General features: G+C 42.8%; 1 protein-coding gene across 1 annotated transcript in view; it reads right to left on the bottom strand.

Moving 5' to 3' along the window:
- The window catches only part of RAB7A (RAB7A, member RAS oncogene family), a 45,628-nt gene extending 27,234 nt beyond the window's left edge, over positions 1-18,394 (bottom strand). The window contains exon 1 of the mRNA XM_079783584.1: positions 18,185-18,394. The gene's annotated coding sequence lies outside the window, so the exon portion shown is untranslated. The remainder of the gene's footprint in view (positions 1-18,184) is intronic.
- Between the last annotated feature and the right edge of the window lie 1,381 nt (positions 18,395-19,775).

Raw genomic sequence — 19,775 nt, 5'->3', positions numbered from 1 at the left:
AAACCTCATCAGTGAGCTTTAGAAAGAGTTCCCTAGAAGAACAGCCACTTTGGTGACAAACACTAACAGTATTCCATATGCTGAATTGATTCTTTCCCTCAAGTACCTTTCTTATGTAATCAATCAAAACGTAGAGTTTCTCTCCACTAGCCTGGAGTTATCATCACTTTTCTCATCTCTGAAGCAGAGAAGTCAAATGACCATGTAGACAGACACAATAAAGAAACACCAAGCAGGTAAAAAGGTCAGGGAAAATACCTTTCAAGGATCTAGGCTGGGCAGGGTTAGTGAGGGCAGAAAAGGCCTGACAGACAATGCAAAGGTGTGTGTGTGCGCGCTCTGAGAACAAAAGCGTGGGAAAAAGAGCAGGGAAGAGTAGTAAGTTGGGGGTTAGTGGGCCATTTCAAAGTCTGAATTTCTGTAAGTAGGACAATTTTGCATGGTGATCAGAAACACAATGACAGCTCAAGTGGAGGTGAAGCCATAAAGGTAACAGTGTAAAATGCAGGGAATTAAGCTGAACCAGGAGTTTATTAGACTCAAAGGCACAAATCAAATAAGGTAGAGCTGGAATTATCAGGTGTCAGTGCAGGCCCAGTAGTTAATCATGCTGTTCTGCAATACCACCAGCTCTCACTGCAGAAAGGATTCTGATTCACCAGGGCTAGGGAGCAGGTTCCATCAGGCATTTTTAAAAGTTCCCTCTGGTGACTGAGGCAATAATCACTGTTCTGATTTACTTGTGTGTCTGATACAAAATTGTAATGATGACTCTAAATATCTGAGTAAATGTTAAAGATTCAATAAGACTGGGACAGTTAAACCAACTGATTTTCTATAGGCTATTAACATTTTTACTTGCTTTTTTGTGTTTCCAAGCTACCTACCTATAACAGCTAGATCTTTCTTTTTTTATATACTAAAATTTTTTTTATGTTGACATTATTGCAGATTTTCCCCATCTCCACCTACCCCCTCTCCCCCTCCCATCCTCCTCCCTTGGCCTTTACCACACTATTGTCCACATCCATGGGACATGTATTTATGTTCTTTAATCCCTTCATTTTCCTTATCCAATTATCCCCACCCATCGCCCCTCTGGCACCCTCCAATCTGTTCCATGTATCAGTATTTCTTTATTTAAAAAAAATATATATTTTATTGCTTTTTTACAGAGAGGAAGGGAGAGGGATAGAGAATTAGAAACATCGATGAGAGAGAAACCATCGATCAGTTGCCTCCTGCACACCTCCTACTGGGGATGTGCCCGCAACCAAGGTAAATGCCCTTGACCGGAATCGAACCTGGAACCCTTCAGTCCGCAGGCCGACGCTCTATCCACTGAGCCAAACTGGTTAGGGCAGTATTTCTTTATTTTTAAAAAAGATTACAAAGTTTCTCCCTGAGATTTCCAGTAAATATGACACCATACACAGTTATTACACTATTATGGACTATATTATAATCCCTGTGCTGTACTTGACATCCATGTGAACAACTAAATCTTAACCAAAAAGATGACTTTTGGCCCAGCCAGCATGGCTCAGTGGTTGAGTGTCAACCTATGAACCAGGAGGCCAGGGTTCGATCCCCAGTGTGGGGCATGGAGAAGGCAGGAGGCAGGAGGCAGCCGATCAATGATCCTCTCATCACTGATGTTATTCTCTCTCTCTCCCTCTCCCTTCCTGTCTGAAATCAATAAAAATATATACTAAAAAAAAAAGACTTTTGTACTGCCCTGTCCCCCATTCACCACCTCCAGTTAAAGTACTGAATTGTAGAAAATTCAGGTAAGTACAAAGGAATGGGAAAAAAAAAGCCACGCACAATTCCATCTCCTAGGAGCAATCACTACTAGCATCAAGGTATAGGTCTTTACAGGTTTCCTGCAAATGGTTGAGATTATACTGTATATAACTTTGCAGTCTGTTTTTCTCTACTTAAATATCTTCCCATGCTATTAACATTGAGATTGCATGATATTTCAGCATATGGATAATGACACTCCTTTCCTGGTTATTAAGCACTCAGTTGCATTTAATTTGATGAAATGAATCTATGTATATAATCTCACAAATGTGTTACTATGCAGGTAAACAGTATGGATATTTTGAATATTCTTGAAATATACTGACAAATTAATTCCAGAATAAATAATTTTCCCTACCAGCAATAAATTAGTATTTTCATTTCACCATACCCCAACTATCATTAGCACAGATCATACACAGATATACCTCAGAGACACTGTGAGTTCAATTACAGACCACTGCAATAAAGCAAGTGTCTCAATAAAGTGAGTCTATCCTTTTGCTATATAGGATCTTGCTTTCAATGTGTAACAAAACACACATCTGTGATGCACAATAACACGAGGTATACCTGCACCCTCTAGAAATGAGGACCAACTGGTTCCATTTGCACTTCTTAGATTAATAAGTCAAACATTTTCTAAAAAATGTATTTTATTGATTTCAGAGAGGGAGAGGGAGAGATAGAAACATTAATGATGACAGAGAATCATGGATTGGCTGCCTCCTTAACACCCCCCACTGGGGATCGTTCATTTAACAGATGAGAAAACAGAAGTTCATAGGTAGTCATTGGGTTTATAAAAATATTCAGATGTAAGATTGGAGCCCAGGACTAATGACAATGACCCTCATATTAGCCAAGATAAAAAGGCGTTTCAGCCTTAGCTGGTTTTGCTCAGTGATTAAGAGTGTCGGCCTGCGGACTGAGGGTCTCAGGTTCGATTCCGGTCAAGGGTCAAGGGCATATGCCTGGGTTGCAGGCTCAATCCCCAGTAGGAGGCATGCAGGAAGCAGCTGATCAATGATTCTCTCATCATTGATGTTTTTTATTTCCCTCTCCCTTCCTCTCTGAAATAAATTTTAAAAAATATATAAAATAAGTAAATAAATAAAATGCATTTACAAGGATTCAGTGAAAGGTAAGAATAGTACAAACTGAAACAGCCAGGAAAAGCTTTAAAATGGAGCTGATGAGCCCTAACAGGTTTGGCTCAGTGGATAGAGGTCGGCCTACGGACTGAAGGGTCCCAGGTTCGATTTCAGTCAAGGGCATGTACCTTGGTTTCGGGCACATCCCCAGTAGGGGGTGTGCAGGAGGCAGCTGATCAATGTTTCTAACTCTCTATCCCTCTCCCTTCCTCTCTGTAAAAAATCAATAAAATATATTTAAAAAATAAGTAAAATAGAATGGAGCTGATGATACCTGAATGAAAGGAACTGGCAGAAACCAAGCTGAAGGGAGCAGGGAATAAACTATAGTGTGGAAAAGGTAAGTAAAGCATTTCAGGGCAATATGGGATGTACATCAAAAGAAGACCAAAGCAAGGAAGACAAGTTAGGGAACACCGAGTTCTGTGGACAGGTGTTAAAAACCCAAAATGGAGTCACTTGTACTAAGCTCCACGTCACCAAACCGAGAATTAATGCCTGACTTAATTACAGTTTTAGCTTCCTCCAGCAATAGAATCTTAAACTAGTCAATCTGGAATTACCTGTTCAGAACTTGTGAGGTAATCTGCTTGATAGACCCCTGCTATCCCATAAGGGAAGGTTACCTTACCACCAATAATCCACTTTATTTGTTAACTTCCTTGTCTTGCCCCCTCCTCCCTAGAAGTCTTTTATTTTGTATAGCTCTTAAGTGCTCCTTTCTATCTGCTAATGAGATGCTGCCTGATTCCTGAAAAATTAAATCCAGCCAATAAGATTTTTAAAATTTATTTGATTTTTTTTTTTAACACAGGGAAGGAATAGGACCTAAACTTATGTCATGCAAAGGATATTTCAAGTCGCATAAACTGAGCTTATCACACTTATTCTTTAAAAGAAATAGATTTCGGCATAGATGGACCTGGAGAGCATTATGCTAAGCGAAATAAGCCAGTCAGAGAAAGATAAGTATCACATGATCTCACTCATTTGTGGAATATAAAGAACAACATAAACTGATGAACAAAAACAGATCCGAGAGACACAGAATCATCGAACAGACTGTCAAACCTCAGAGGGAAGGCAGGGGCGGGGGTGGGGGGTAGGAGGGTGGGTGTGGGGGTGAAGAGAGATCAACCAAAGAACTTGTGTGCACATAAGCATAACCAATGGATACAGACAATGGGGCAGGGGGTGACGGCCGGGGCTGGGGGCCGGCGGGGGGGGTGGTGGTGGTGGTGGTGGCAGGATAGGCTGGGAGAGGACAATGGGGAGAAAGGGGGACATATGTCTATGTAATACTTTCAACAATAAAAAATTAAATTAAAATAAATACTGACAAAAAAGGAAATGGATTTCTATGGAATACTATGCAGCAGTAAAAAAGAAGAATCTCTTACTCTTTGAGACAGTGTGGAAGAACCTGGAGAGTATCATGCTAAGTGAAATAAGTCAGAGAAAGACAAGTATCACATGATCTCACTCATATGTGGAATCTAAGTAATAAAATACACTGATGAACAGAGTGGATCCAGAGACATGGAAGCATGGAACAGAGAGCGGAATCTCGGAGGGAAGGCAGGGGAGGGTGGGTTGGTGGGAAATAATCAACCAAGAACCTTGTATGTATATATATACTAGTGACTAGAGGCCGGGTGCACGAAATTCGTGCACAGAAGGGGGTTGTCCCTCAGCCCAGCCTGTACCCACTCCAATATGGGACCCCTCAAGGGATGTCCGACTGCCTGGTGGGATCGGGCCTAAACGGGCAGTCGGACATCCCTCTCACAATCCAGGACTGCTGGCTCCCAACTGCTTGCCTGCCTGCCTTCCTGATTGCCCCAAACCGCTTCTGCCTGCCAGCCTGTTTGCCCCCAACTTCCCTCCTCTGCCGGCCTGGTCACCCCTAACTGCCCTCTCCGGCAGGGTTGATCACCTCCAACTTCCCTCCCTTGCAGGCCTGGTCCTTCTCAACTTCCCTCCCTTGCAGGCCGGGTGCCTCCCAACTGCCCTCTCCTGCTGGCCATCTTGTGGTGGCCATCTTGTGTCCACATGGGGGCAGGATCTTTGACCACATGGGGGCAGCTATATTGTGTGTTGGAGTGATGGTCAATCTGCATATTACTCTTTTATTAGATAGGATAGAGGCCTGGTACAGGGGTGGGGCCAGCTAGTTTGCCCTGAAGGGTGTCCCGGATCAGGTGGGGGTTCCCTTGGGGTGTGGGGCGGCCTGAGCAAGGGGCCTGTGGTGGTTTGCAGGCTGGCCACGCCCCCTGGCAACCCAAGCTGAGGCCCTGGTATCTGGAATTTATTTTCCTTCTACAATTGAAACTTTGTAGCCTGGAGCGGAGCCAAGCCTGCTGCTCCCTCCGGGGCAGCAGCCATTTCTGTGGCAGTTAATTCACCTTCTATAATTGAAACTTTGTTGCCTTAAGCGGGTGGGCCAGGCCAGGGTGTGCGGAAAGCTTTGCTTCCCTTGTTGCCGGCGGCAACCCTGGCCTGCTCTCTCAAGCTCCAATCTGCTGCCATTTGTTTGAATTTATTTACCTTCTATAATTGAAACTTTGTAGCTTGAGTGGAGGCTTAGGCCTGGCAAGGGCAGGCGGAAAGCTTGGCTTCCTCTGTTACCTAGGAAACCTTGTTCTCTGTGGCTGTAGCCATCTTGGTTTGGGTTAATTTGCATGCTCGCTCTGATTGGCTTGTGGGCGTGGCTTGTGGGTGTGTTGGAGGTATGGTCAATTTGCATATTTGTCTATTATTAGGTAGGTAGGATGTGACCCATGGCTTCGAACAATGGGGTGGTGAGGGCCTGGGGCACGGTGGAGGCGGGCTGAAGGGGGCCAATGGGGGGAAAAAGGGGGACATATGTAATACTTTCAACAATAAAGAATTATTTAAAAATAAATAAAAGAAATGGATTTCTTAGGACAGGAAAGTGATGTATCAGTGATGATGGGTAGCTTGGTATCTTTTTTTAGCATTTTAAGTATCAGCCGACTAAAACAAAAAATTTTTTAAATTACAGTAACTGTTGGAGGAAGCATTCCCTCCCCCCGCCCAACAGTTATTACCTATTAAAGCAAACCGGTATAAAACTAGCACCATTTCCCCAAATATTCCCAACTCTGCTTTCCAAGTCCATAGTAGAATCACACTTCTTGGTCTCTTGTGCAATGTGACTCATTCTGTCCAGTGAGTTGTAAGCAGAAGTGACATGTCATTTCTGGGCTAGGACAGTTAACTATAGGACTAAGACTCACCAATAGTTTTGTTGTTGTTGTTGCTGTTCACTTTGTCAAGACAGCCAGCAATATTCCATATTGTGGCCGCTCCTTCAGCTGCCGTAAGAATGACACAGAGCTCCAGGAAACCCATGCTGAACATGCTGCATGAGCAGCAAATAAGCCTATATTGCTTCCAGCCATTTTAAGATTATTTGTTGCTACAGAATAACCTAGTATTTTTTAGTCTGATAATGCTTGAAAATTCACTAGCTGGAAATTTACATTTCAAAAGAAACGGAATAGTCAAAGCATCCTTCTTTCTTAAAAAACAAAACACACACAAAAACCTAAACAAAAAAGACACACTTAAATAAAACTAAATAATAAAATTTAAATAGAAGATACTATTCTTGCTATTCTTCTCACCACTATTAAGATTACAGAAACCTGCCAACTGAGAATACTGAGTGTGAGTCCTGGTCCCATGACTCTATGGCATTAAGCATGTCCTTTCAGGCCATTTTCTCATCTGAAAAAAGACGGTGGTAACTTAAAACTTAAATTCTGTTGTTTGAACTCTGGAACGAAGCTTAAACAAGGTAACAGTTGAGCTCTATAAAATGTAAAGACATTGTGTGTGTGTGTGTGTGTGTGTGTGTGTATGTATATACTTTGTTTCAGGTATCACATTCATCTAGGGAGAGAAAATACTAAGGCAACTTTCATAAAGAAGCAAGTTCCTTGGGAGGGAATTCCTGTTTAGAGGATTTTGCAGTCCAGGTCAATAGACTGGATGTGATGCTCCCACTGTTTTCAAGCTTTCCAAATGCAGGTACCAAACCAAGAGCTAAGAGTCTTTTAATAAGAGACCAGGGCCCATTTCCCTTCTTTTTGGTATGGCAGACTGGAAAGCAGATAGCTAGTAAGACAGACAGTTACACATAACTATTATAACAAAGCTTTTGATATCAACCCTAGATCATCTCAGGCATTTACCCAGTAAAACAAATTGTTCATAAATTGCTAAGACGAGCCCACACTGGAAGGGCTGGCTAAAGGAACAAACTATCTCCCACCATCCTATCTCCTGAACCAGCTCCCACACTTTAACCTGTGTTGAAGGCACTGCTGAGGAAGCAAATCTGTGAAGGTTTAAGCATAACATTTGCACTTCAGGCCTGGTCCCACCAATCTCTAAATATGTGCTGCGTTAGATAAATTATAACAAACATCAAAGCTATTCCTCATTCATAATTTGGATACCAAATCTTATTCTATTCTAGCATCATCCAGTGAAATATCACTTTGGCTGATACTTACTTTTTTTTAAGATTTTTTAAAATTGATTTTTAGAGAGAGAGAGGGAAGGATAGAAATATCAATGTGAGAGTGAAACACTGATCAGCTGCCTCCTGCACACCCCCTACTGGGGATCAAGCTTGCAACCTGGACATGTGCCCTGACAAGGAATCAAACTGGCAACCATTGGGTGTATGGGATGATGCCCAACCAACTGAGCCACACCAGCCAGGGCTTGGCTGATACTTTTAAACATAAACTGTTCAAACATGGCATTGAAGTGCCTACCTTTCCCTCTGCCCCTCCCCAATCTGCCCCCATACATATAGTCATTCCCAAATTGGAAATACTGCAGTCCCTTCATTTGCCTTATTACCATTTCCCTATCTCCATTCATGTGCTAAGCCTTCCCTACAACTGTAATGGTTTCCCAAGTCTTCCCTCCATATTAAGTTATCCAAGAATCCACTGAGCATCCACTTAATCCAGCCACTGATCACCTCTAGCATTTTCTTTAAGCTATTTTTATGACTCTCATCTGCCTTATTTTCACAATTATTCCTAAACCTCCAGTGCTTTTTATTTTATACTCCCCATAGCTGCCAGCAGTGTTTTCTTATAGCATACAATAAAAATCTGTCAAATGAAAACAGAACACATAGTTTATAATTCAGGAAAGCTATAGGTATTAATTAGTGGCTTAAAAGCATAACTGACATGCTACAAATAGTTACTTACTATTCAAAGTTAGAACTGGAAAATATCTTTTAAGTTGACTGAGTAATACTTCAAGATCCATCCTAGAATAATGACTTCTCCCTGCCCTTAAGGAAGTCAGAGTGAGGAAGAGGCAAAGTCTTGTAATAACATTCCAACCAAACTAAGCTCTTCGGTGGATGTACAAACCTCAAGATCACTCAGCCAGAAAGCTGTTTGTCAAATACCAACTAATATCTAGATTATCAGTCAGGACATGCAAAAGAGAACTACTTCTAGCATGTATGTTAGGAATACATATTGTAAGGACTCATGTGTCAAACTAAAGAAGAGTTTGAATGAAGCACTATTACTATGGATAGGTTTATAACACACAAATGATATTTTGATGCCAATTCTACCACTGGGAATGGATCCAGATTATAAAAGCAAAAACTAATCCACAAGGTTAACTATGAAGAGCCAACTGCTCACTAGTCTCAAGCCATTCTGCTTGTCTAGTCCCAATGGATTTCAGAAGCATTTACAGTGAAGTGGAACCTCGGTTCTCTAACTTAATTCATTCTGGAAGGCTGTTCGAGAAGCGATATGTTCGAGAACCAAATCATTCATTCCAGACACCCAAATGATTCCTTGTTTTAACCTTTCTTACATATAGTACATGTCTAATGTACTGTTTAATCTATTAAAAACCCTCACTGCTTTTCTTACTTTATCAAACCACCCCCTACTAGCCTTAAATTAATCACTTTCAGCACTCGTTCCAGGAGTATCTTTCAAGAAGTAAATATGCAGCCCTAGCCAGCTTGGCGGGTTCGATTCCGGCCAAGGGAACGTGCCTGGGTTGCGGGATTGATCCCCGGTGTGGGGTGTGCAGGAGGCAACCGATCGATGATTCTCTCTCATCATTAATGTTTCTGTCTCTCTCTCCTTCTCCCTTCCTTTCTGAAATCAATAAAGAAATATATTTTTTAAAAAAAGAGGTAAATATGCAGCATCTTCGCGTTTACACATATCACTGCCTTCAAAATGCTGTCACAGGCTTCTTTTATTAAAGTAATTTTTTAAAATTGATTTCAGAGAGAGAAAGGGGGAGAGAGAGAGAAGTCAATGATGAGAGAGAATCATCGATCCGCTACCTCCTGCATACCTCCTACTGGGGTTTGAGCCCACAAACCAGGCACGTGCCCTGACTACAGTAGGAATCAAACCGTGACACCTCCTGGTTCATGGGCCGATGCTCAACCACTGAGCAACACCAGCAGGGCACAGGTTAACTTCCTTTTGTTTACCCAAATCAACAACAATTTTTCTACCTCTTCAATTGCCTGTGATCATTGTTTCAGGAGCACTTTCACACTTTAGCAACATCAGCACTCTATTTATACTCTATTTATTTACTTATTTAAATTTTTTGTTAATCCTCACCTGAGCATATTTTTTCCATTGCTTTTCAGAAAGTAGAAGGGAGGGAGGGAAGGAGAGAGAGAGAGAGAGAGAGAGAGAGAGAGAGAGAGAGAGAGAGAGAGAGAGAGAGAACGAGAGAGAGAAAGAAACATCTATGTGAGAGAGACACATCGACCAGCTGTCTCCCGCAGGTATGAAACCCAGGTATGTGCCCTTGACCAGGAATCGAACCTGCAACCCTTCAGCGTACAGGACAACACTCTAACCACTCTGGCCAGGGCAACATCAGCACTCTTTATGGCCTCTTTATGTTTTCAAGTTGTGTTAATCATCCATTTTGCTAGCAACAAAAGCCAAAAAAAACACAAAAATATTCACAGCACAATTTCCTGAGATGTTAACAAGGCAAGGTTTAGAGGTAACCTGACTCACACTCCTGCATTCTCTCCTTTGTTTGTGGCCTGAGAGACGCTTTTTGTCATGCTGATATATGAAAGGTTGTCAGGTCAAGAACCCAATTTGTTCCACAACCAAGACATTTTTTACATGAACCGCTTGGTTGAGAACTGAATTGTTCAAGATGGGACATGTTCAAGAACCAAGGTTTGACTGTACTCTCAAACTATGACAAATTTAGCTACAAAACAATCTCTCCATCCTCTCAAGGATTGCCTACGCTGGTACTGAATGGAGCCATAAAGAAGCAGGCTTGCCGAAACCGGTTTGGCTCAGTGGATAGAGCGTCGGTCTGCGGACTGGAAGGTCCCAGGTTCGATTCCAGTCAGGGGCATGTACATTGGTTGCGGGCACATCCCCCGGTGGGGGGTGTGCAGGAGGCAGCTGGTCGATGTCTCTCTCTCATCGATGTTTCTAGCTCTCTATCCCTCTCCCTTCCTCTCTGTGAAAAATCAATAAAATATAAAAAAAAAAAAAGAAGAAGAAGCAGGCTCATACCAGAAGGGCGAAAATAAGAGACTGAAAATAACAAATGTTAGCAAAGATGTGGAATATGTAGAACTCTCATACACTGCTGGCAGGAGTGTAAATTGGTACAACTTTGAAAGATTGGCAGAAACTACCAAAGTGTAATAGGCTGAACTGTGTCTCGCCAATTCATATGTTGAAGTCCTAACCCCAATACTTCAGAAGATGACTGTATTTGGATAGGGCATTTAAAGGAGATTAAGATTAAATGAGGTCACGAGGGTGGGCCCTAATCAATATGACTAATCTATAATAATAAAAGCATAATATGCAAATCGACTGAACAGAACGACTTTCCAGGCGACCATGCTATGACACGCACTGGCGCCAGGCCAGCCAAGGTGGGTGCCATGTGACTGGTCGGGGGGTAGGGAGGAGGGGGCTGCCATCACTCCACGATCGCCCCACAGGGGGAGGTCCAGGCTACCAGCCAGCAGGGCGATCAATCGAGGGGCTCCGTGGAACTGGGGAACCCAGGGTGTGTGGCAGCACCAGGCAAAGGCGGGTGCGGGCAGGGGCCGGGGCTGGGGCTGCAAGAGCCGGGGCTGCAAAGGCAGAAGCTGGGGGAAGGAAGGCCTACCCTTGCATGAATTTTGTGCATCGGGCCTCTCGTGTCCTTATAAGACAGAGAGATTAGGACACAGACATGTACAGAAGAAAGACCATATGAAAACATCAGAAGATGGTTATCTGCAAGGAAAAAGAGAAGCTTCTAAAGAAACCAACCCTGCTGACTCCTTGATCTTGAACTTCTAGCCTCCAGAATTATGAAAAAATAAATTTCTGTTGTTTAAGTCATCCAGGCTGTGGTATCTGTTAAAGCAGCCCTAGCAAAAGAATACAGATACATACTCTAAAACTCAGCCTTCCTCTCTTCTGTATTAACTCAATGGAAATGTGTACTCATACAGTTTTATTTGCAACAGCCATAAACTACACTGTACACAAATGCCCATCAATAAGTTAAAAATAGTCTAGCTACTGTAGCCCAGTGGTTAGGCATCGACCTATGAACTAGTAGGTCATGGTTCAAATCCCAATCAGGGCACATGCCTGGGTTGGGGGCTCAATCCCCAGTGCGGGGCGTGCAGGAGGCAGCCGATCAATAATTCTCTCTCATCATAGATGTTTCTGTCTCTCTCCTGCTCCCTTCCTCTCTCAAAAGAAAAGAAGTTAATAAATACATTCTAGTATTTCACATAATAGAATACTACTGAGCAATGAAAATGGAATTGCTACTACACACAACACAAAATGTCACAAACAATATTGAGTCATAGAAACCAGATGCAGAATAGTACATAGTATATGATTCCATGTATACAAAAGCTCAAATCAGACAAAATTAAGTGTTAAAAATCATCAGACTCATTACTGGGGAGGAGGGAATGATAATGACTTGAAGGAGGCACAAGGGAACTTCTGAGTTTATGGAAATTTTCAAGTTCACTTATTTGTGCACTTTTCCATATGTATGGTTCTACTTCAAATTCTAAGTTTATAAAATATAGTAATGATAAATTACTGAAAATTAAGGGCAACATGCTACTTATCCAGTGTCACCATGGCAAATAAACCTTATTCTGGAACGGGATGCATCATTAGGCTCTTTACCTACTGCCATTAAACATTTGAAAAATATAGAGTCTTATGATCCCCAGGAGATCATTTCCAGCTTCTCATCTCTGAGTGTTTATTAGAAGTCCCGAAGGTCAAAGAATCCAAGAGTGTTCAGTCCCTTCCACAGTTAAATTCTCACACCATATTTTGTATTCAATTTCATAAAGGAAGGTATTAAGGTATATATTCATAGGAAGAAAATAACCAGTTAACACCTTGGTCTTCCTCTAGGTCAGGGGTGGGGAACCTTTTTTCTGCCAAGGGTCATTATAACATCATTCATGGGCCATACAAAATTATCAACTTAAAAATTAGCCTGCTATATTTGGTCAAACATTTAATTAACTCACCCCTAATGCTTTGGCAGGGCCAGACATTCCCCACCCCTGCTCTAGGTAATGAATTTAATTTTTCTTCTTTTTACTTCTGTATTTTCCTAGCTTCCCTCCCCCTCTCCCATAAGAACTGACATTTAATAATCAGCGAAAGAGAACGTCATTTAACTAAAATTATGGGAGAAAGATACATTTTTTATAAGCAGTCAAATGCTGAGGCCTTTATGGCAGTCATGTATAATAAAAAAGACAGGATGGTGCTTCAGGAAGAACACCGAGCTATGTTTCAACAGACCTAGATTAGCATTCTGGGTAGCTGGGCCACCTGAGCACCCAGCCTCAGTCATCTCAGACAGAAAATACAGAAATGGCTACCCCTTTAAGCCTACACAGTTGTTGGGAGCATTAAATGAAATCCTATCCAAATTGCAAGCACTACACAAATATTAGAAAGCATTTAAAAATAAATACTGTGTAGGAAGATTTCTACAAAACATTAATGGTCTTTAACAACCATCAGAGGATTTAAGAGCGACACTTAACCTGTGGGCTACTCAGATGACCCAGTTACTTCAGGGATTCCCAGATTTGTAGGTGCATAGAGAATTGTTGGTAGACTGATTAAATACCATATGTAATAGGCACATATTAAAGTCTATGTTGCTACGGGTTTTTTTTTTTAAATTCATAGTAGCTTTGCCATGTAGTCTCAAGTAACTCAAACTAAAAGGTTTGTCATATGGAAATAAATTTTTTTAATTAAAATTGCATACAAAGACTGGAGACCAATGATATAACTACTTATAATGCAATTTTTTAAAAATTAAAAAAAATTTTCAAATTCAAGCTTACATCCAATATTATTCTGCATTAATTTCAAATGTACCACAATGTAATTGTTAAAGGATTCCTGAACTGAGCTGGATAACGCCAGGAAAGTAGTAGTAAGAAGCAAGGCATCTTTTCTTGAAAGAGAAGGGGAAAACAGAGCCAGCCAGCCGCTCCTTCACTGTATCTGACAGCAGTCACACAAGTGCATTTGAGAATCAAGCAAGTTACAGAATTCCTAACACTGCCCAGTGCCAAGGCCTCCCTTAATACGCTTCCTCAGATTTGTTCTGTACTGACACAAAGCAGTCCTAGGCGACCAGGAAATGGACAACAGAATCAGTCAGACTGATATCCACGGTAGTGATGACATCACCTAAACAGGGAGCCATAGGCAAGGCTTAAGGTCCCCTGCATTAAGTACTGCATCTTCAGGCAAATGAACAAGGTCAATACTGTATGTCACCACTGGACCCAATATCCAAGCTCTCTTTCTTCCCCAAAAAGACATTTTGCAAGTAGCTATTCTTAAATTTGATTTTGAAATCCGACTGGAGTACTAAAATTGAAACTAGTCAGAAACACTGCTAAAAAGCCTGTTCTGATTTTACCCACCACATCACTTTTACCACAATCACCACTGAGAAGTTTTAAAACATAAATGCAAACTATTATTTCTGTGTATAATGCCTATGTGGGGAGAAAACAGAAAATGTGAGAGTAAATAACTGAAAATATAGACATATTGCAGAACGTTGCTGCAGCAAACTGCAGACAAACATAGAGATCTATGAGATGGCATTAATAGGTAAGTGCCTAATAACACATAGGAATGGATGCCTGGAATACATGGCAATGTTACATGGGAGGTTAAGAGTCAGCAGAAAGTCAGTGGGTACAAAATGGGATGGAAGGGAGTAGTTAATTTTTAAAGCTTCAGTCTCCTTTAGAAAATTGCGTCAGTACCAAGGGGAACCACTCTTGAGTCTTACTCAGGGAGGACTCCTCTCCTTACTTCCCTGGAAGACCTTACCTGTAACTCTAAGTTCAATATCTGGTCAAATCTTTCTTAGCTATATGTGTTGAATTATATAAATGGAATATTAAGACAATTTATCACAGCAATAATGGTAAATATGTCAAATCTCAGAGAGGAACAGTGCATAAGACAACTGTCACATGTGTGTGGTCTGGGGTCTGGGTTTGCTACATTTTTGCATAGAAAGGCTAATATCAAATCAAATGTTAGGGCAGAAAATGTTATTAGTGCAGATGTCTTTAGAGATTTATTCAAAGCTAATCAAAAATCAAAACCTTTTTGCATCAGTTGGTTGTGGGGTCGGGAATTGAATTCAAAGACACACTTTTATTATAAAGCAATGCTTTTTAATTATGGGGTTTGTTAATTATGGGGTTTGGGGGCTTAGATCCAGTTGCTGCAAACTTAAATGAAAATAAAAATGTTGCCCCAAGTGGTTGCTAACAATTATCTGGAGGGATATACTATAAAAACCATTTTTAGTACCTTCTCCTACATTCCACCTTTGTTTGTTTACTCTGCAGTTCTATAAATGTAAACTCAGATCCCCTTTTAATGAAGAGGGAGCCAAAGAGTTGTGGGAGATGGGTGGCATACGATTTATCTAGGTCAGTGATGGGCAACCTTTTGAGCTTGGTGTGTCAAACTTCGCCAAAAAACTGAGCATAACTCGGGTAGTGTGTCACTTTGAGGAAAAAACATTATTTCGCAAATGTTTCATCCTCAGGAGCAGCAAATATTTCATCCTTGGCATGCGGCCGCCTCAGTGGCCGCGTGTCATCAGAAATGGCCACGCGTGTCAGTGCTGACACGCGTGTCATAGGTTCGCCATCACGTGTCATAGGTTCGCCATCACTAATCTAAGATGATGCTGGTACTGTGGCTAGTAGGCACTACATTAAACTTTCCTCATCAGATGAAGAAGAAAAAATCCAGCATGCCAAATGTGTCTTTGTTCAAAGGGCGCTGCAACAGCTAGCATCTGCAGCGTTAAATGGCAGGACATGAACTCCCTCCCACCAGAGCAAAAGGAGAAACAAGCTTATTGTTGAAGGTTACTCTTCAAAAAACATGATCAATTAGAAACCGTAATATTCTCTTCCATACTCTCTTTAAGAGCAAATCATACAAATGCTGTTAAATTAACAAAGCCTTCAAGTTAGCCAAAACACTGGATTACTATGGATTTACTCGCAGAGATAAGAAACAACTCCTCTTTCCAAAAGCCTCAAGTTCTACAGCCAAGCCATTCCACAACAAAATGCTTGGCCATGATCACTCACCATTTTTTATTTTTATTTATTTTTATTATTTTTATTTTTTAAATATATTTTATTGATTTTTTTACAGAGAGGAAGAGAGAGGGATAGAGAGTTAGAAACATCGATGAGAGAGAAACATCGATCAGCTGCCTCTTGCACAACCCCTACTAGGGATGTGCCCGAAACCAAGGTACATGCCCTTGACCGGAATCGAACCTGGGACCCTTCAGTCCGCAGGCCGACGCTCTATCCACTGAGCCAAACTGGTTTCGGCGACTCACCATTTTTTAATTCCTTGAGGACGGGAACAATGACTGTCTCCCTGAGTCAATATCCAGCAATGCCTGATACATGGCAGATACTCAAAACATTTGATGACTAAATGAAAAGGTGCTTATCATACTCTCCTCTAAACTTTAACATATTACTTATAGCTACCATACTTATTACTCACTTTAAATATATTAGGCTGGGTAGCAAAGTTAAAAAAAAAAAAAGAGCCCAGCCAGTGTGGCTCACTGGTTGAGCATTGATCTATGAAACAGGAGACCCCGGTTCGATTCCCAGTCAGGGCACATGCCCGGGTAGTGGCTCAATCCCCAGTGTGGGGCATGCAGGAGGCAACCAATCAAAGATTCTCTCTCATCATTGATGTTTCTCTCTCTCCCTTTCTCTCTGAAATCAATAAAAATACATTTTTTTAAAAAGAAATTAGAATTGTAATACTAAGCTTGAGTTTGGATAGTATCTTCAGATGTACTCACAACTTGACCCTGGCTGGGTAGCTCATGGTTAGAGCATCGTCCAGATATGCCAAGGTTGCAGGTTGGATCCTTGGTCAGGGTACATACAAAAATCAACCAATGAACGCATAAATAAATGGAACAACAAATCACTGTTTCTCTCTCTCTAAAAATCAATAAATAAAAATTACAAAACAAAACAAAAAAAGAAATATTTACAACTCCCTTTCCAGTTCTTAGACTTACATCTGAACAAACTCTCCCAAGTCTGAAGAGAGAAACACACTAATAGGGGACTATTATTCCACGGATGAGAAGTCATACAGCTAATAAGCTGCTTAAGTCACAAGCAAGAGACAAAAGCCTATTCTTTTGGAATCCAAAGAGAAGATATAGTTATTTTCAACAAGAAAGAACCTACTAGCTATACACCATGTACTAAGGTTTTAAGAAAGGTCGACGTGGCAGGATAGCCAGGCCTACTTCATTTGACAAAAGATTTAGGTAACAAAAATTTTCAAACTCAATTAAGTACTTTGCTAGAATTCTAGAGTTCCTAATTTACTGGCATTACACTACAAAAAGATGTGTTAAAAGTCACAACTGAAAACAAGAGTGTTTTATGGCTTTAAGGTAGAACTAATTTTACCAAAGGAGGGTTTCAAATGACATTACTAGAAAAGAAAGGAGACAGAGAGAGGGAGACAGGCAGAGACCAGGTGGCAAAAGATAAATCACAAGCTTCAGGGTCATGGGAAAGCTCTGTACCCACAGACTGAGTACAGTGCTCTGGAGTTTGACGGCCTGCGCTTGAATCTCTGCTCTGTAACTTACCAGCTGTGTGACATTAGACAAATGACAACCTCTCTGTTCTCTGATTTCCCTATCCATAATGGGCACAATAATGGTATTTTATAACGGTTGTTCTGAGAATTCAAGATAATCTCTGCAACGATCTTGCCATGCTGCACAGCATATTATAAGTAGTCAAATGTTTTGTTATTATTATTCTCCATTTTCCCACTTTGAGGAACCATTATGCAGCAAGACGGCCGCCGACGCGCGGCTGTAATTCAAACACAGCTCTACAGCCAACCACCACCTTTCCCCCCAGTAAGTGTGACAACTTCTTTCAGGGTTTACTGCAACATGTTTATGATAAAAAGTTCCCTGCCTCCCAGAGCCAGAGGCGTGTCACATGTATACAAGTGTTTGAGGCGAGCCCAGTGCATGTGACCTGACTCACTGCCTTTATTCAGGGGACCTCTCGCACTACAAGAGTCAGGGCCTGTCCAACTGAAGAGGCAGAGAAGTGGCTCAGACCTGGGCGACTTTAACAATGCTCCCGCGGGATGGAGACTCGGTCCCCACCCGACACAACAGCTGGGGATCGGCTCCGACACCTTCCCGATCGCCGCTCCCAGGAACGCAACCGGCTAGCGCGTCTCCCCGCCGCACACGGCTCCCAGCGGCCACCGAGTCAGGGAACCTTCCCGGGTTTCCAGTCTGGACGCCACCAGTAAACAAGGCGTCCGTGACCGCCGGCCAGGGGTCGGCCAGCCGGCCAGAGGTCACAGCCGGCAACCTCTGACCTCTCCCAGGCCGGGCCTGCTCCTGAGGCCGGAGCGCCGCGGCCTCTCCGCGCCCAGCGCCGGCCGGACCCGGAGCCTGCCCAAGAGAAGGATGACGCGAGGCCTTGGCGACTGAGGGGCTGAGGAGGGGGATGGGGCCAGGCAGCCGGCCGCGCTGGGCCCGCGGCTTACCTCGGCCGCTCCGCTGGGGGCTCCGAGCCGGGCGTGTCACAAGGGCTCCCGCCGAGAAGGAGGTGCAAGGGAGGACGGGGACAGGGAAGTCCAAGTTCCAATTCCAGCAGACTCTTCGGCGATCTCCCAAGGCTCCAGCACCAATGCAGCCGCCGCCTTGGGCTTTAAGGCCAAGACTCCGGCTCCGCTCCCACTTCCGCCACCGCCGCCGCCCCGAGCGGAAGTACCTGTCACGAGGAGCTCGACGTCAAGGGTGCGGGGAAGGAGCCCCGCCTCGACCTTGCGTCACGCTCTGGCAGCCTCCGGCCTGGGTCTGGGTCACGTGGGACAAACATGTCTGCTCCCAGTGGTTATCGCCATCTTGGAGGCTCCTGCAAGGAAAAGGACGGCGCCATGTTAAATCCAGACGCCTGTTGAAGCCATCCTCTAGCTCCCCCGGAATAATGAATGCGGGGGGTGCGGGGAGGGGGTGTGTGCGCGAAGAAGTAGGATGGAAACGAGGGTAAACTGCACCTTCCATTAGTGTCCATTTCCCCGCAGGCACTGATCAGCCAAACAAGTAATCCTGTGTGCCCAGAGCTGATCATGATCAAAGTTTGCTCTTCTAGGAAAGGCTTTCCCAGGGAGAAATCTGAGTAGTGGGAGACAAGACAGTGGTTATTTCACGAATTTATAGCAGGGTGAGGAAGAGCATCCATGTCTACAGTACTCAGCACATACTATACAACCATACTGCACCTTTGGGGTCTCCATTTGTCCTTACTTGAACCACTTGAGGGAAGATTATTTTTGCCGAGTTTTGCAAATAGGGAACTGAAACCCAGCACAGGTCACTTGATCTAGCTCACACAGTAAGTGTTAGTGCAGGGATTTGAACCAAGTATGGCTGATGCCAACGTGTGTGATGTTTCTAGTAAACTGGAAATGACTGCACCAATGATAGCAGAGTGATGGAGACACGGAGGTGAATTAGACATTAGCAGAAAATTTTGTCTGGCAGAAGACTGAGGACTTATAAAAACATTAATTCATAATTTGTGGCCCAATTTTGGATTTTTACAGGTTGACCTCTGAAGCTGCTTGCAGTGCATAACTTTGCCCTTTTGGGCTCTGAAACTGCTTGCAGAGCCAGCAGCTCACAGGCCCCCCCTCACCCCCCCCTGGTGATTGTACTGTGATAAACTTCACTCCTGGAATCATTGCTAAATAATAGTCCCTATTGGCTCTAGCCAGGTAGCTCAGTTGGTTAGAGCATCGTCCTGATACATTAAGGTCCTGAGTTCAATCCCCAATTAGGACACATACAAAAATCAACCAATGAATTCATAAGCGGAACAACAGCCCCACCAGCGTGGCTCAGTGGTTGAGCGTAGACCTATGAACCAGGAGGTCATGGTTTGATTCCCCGTCAGGGCACCACCACCACCAACAACAACAACAATAAGTGGAACAACAAATTGATGTTTTTCTCTATTCCTCCCTCTCTCTCTAAAATCAATCAATCAATAATAATAATAATACTCCCTGTATTATAATTGTGTGATCAAAGACAGCCTTTTTCTTCTGTAGGCCTGGGCTGAAACTAATACTT

The sequence above is a fragment of the Cnephaeus nilssonii genome (genome assembly GCF_951640355.1).
Source record: "Cnephaeus nilssonii genome assembly, chromosome: 11".
NCBI classification, from domain to species: Eukaryota; Metazoa; Chordata; class Mammalia; order Chiroptera; family Vespertilionidae; genus Cnephaeus; species Cnephaeus nilssonii.
The sequence above is the reverse complement of the archived record's forward strand: the minus strand, read 5'-3'. Positions and strand labels throughout refer to the sequence as shown.